The sequence below is a fragment of the Gossypium hirsutum genome, chromosome A08, assembly GCF_007990345.1.
Source record: "Gossypium hirsutum isolate 1008001.06 chromosome A08, Gossypium_hirsutum_v2.1, whole genome shotgun sequence".
Lineage (NCBI taxonomy): Eukaryota > Viridiplantae > Streptophyta > Magnoliopsida > Malvales > Malvaceae > Gossypium > Gossypium hirsutum.
The window spans coordinates 31132853-31134227 of record NC_053431.1 but is presented as its reverse complement, the minus strand read 5'-3'; positions in this window follow the sequence as shown (position 1 = coordinate 31134227).

The window sequence follows — 1375 nt, the reverse complement described above, 5'->3', positions numbered from 1 at the left end:
AAAATCAATATCAGGTAACAGAATCAAAATCAGAATCAGTATCAGGTAACAGAATCAAAAATCAGAATGTGAATGCAATCCCAACCCAATCCAGCCTATAACCAATCGCTACACTCCACCCGTACCAGCCCTACACTCCATGTGGGGAATAGCTCAACCCACCCAGCCCTGCACTCCACAGTTATAGCATTGCTGCTCAATTATCAGATATTGTGACAGAGTCACCAGATACAGATATTGTGGCAGAGCCACCAGAACAGATATTTGTGGCATAGCCACCAGAAACAGATAATGTGGCAAAGCCACTTAACAGAATACGTGGCACAAAGCCATCGATAACTGTATTATGTTAGGCGCATAGCCATCAACTAGAGTAACATAACTGGCACACAGCCATAGGTAAATGTGATCGACACAGAGTCGTCAATAACCATATATTGGCACATAGCCTTAGGAAAATACGTTTGGCACACAGCCATAATCAGGTTGGCACAAAGCCATATGTAGGTTGACACAAAGCCATAATCAGAAGGCTTTAAGCCATCGGTAGCTGTATCATGTTAGGCACATAGCCATCAGCGACGGTAATATAGTCGGCACACAGCCTCGAGTAAATATGATCGGCACTCAGCCATTAATCGGTCCACAGTCGTCTTGGTGACCCGTGCAACCTTATCAAATCAGCACGAATATACAGCTCTTAAGCTTTAGTGGATCCATAGTCGTCAAGCAACCATGCGATCCTAACAGATCAGATCTTCCTCCGTACAAAATCCCAACCCATGCAACATTTCATGTATGCAGAATGTCATGCCCATATTTGAATCAACAATCACAGTCAAGTTATTCATATACCAACATATATTCACAATCAAATTCGTCAACCACACAGTCCAAGTTAGTCACTTGGCCACAAGGGCAAAACAGTCATTTAACACCTTAGGGCCAAAATGGTAATTTTACCCCACAAGGTATCTCGGTAATTCCACCCTACAGGGGTATTTTAGTAATTATACCATACAGGGGTATTTTAGTAATTCTACCCTACTGGGGTTTTGTGATAATTCTACCCTATAGGGGTATTTCGGTAATTTTACCCTATAAGGGTATTTCAGCAATTCTACCCTACAGGGGTATTTCAGTAATTCTACCCTATAAGGGTATTTCGGTAATTTTACCCTACAGGGGTATTTCAATAATTCTACCCTACAGTAGTGTTTCAGTAATTCTACCCTACAGGGGTATTTGGTAATTCTACCCTACAAGGGTATTGTGATAATTCTACTTTACAGGGGTATTCCGGTAATTCTACCCTATAGGGGTATTCCGGTAATTCTACCCTACAAGGGTATTTCGGTAATTCTACCCTATAGGG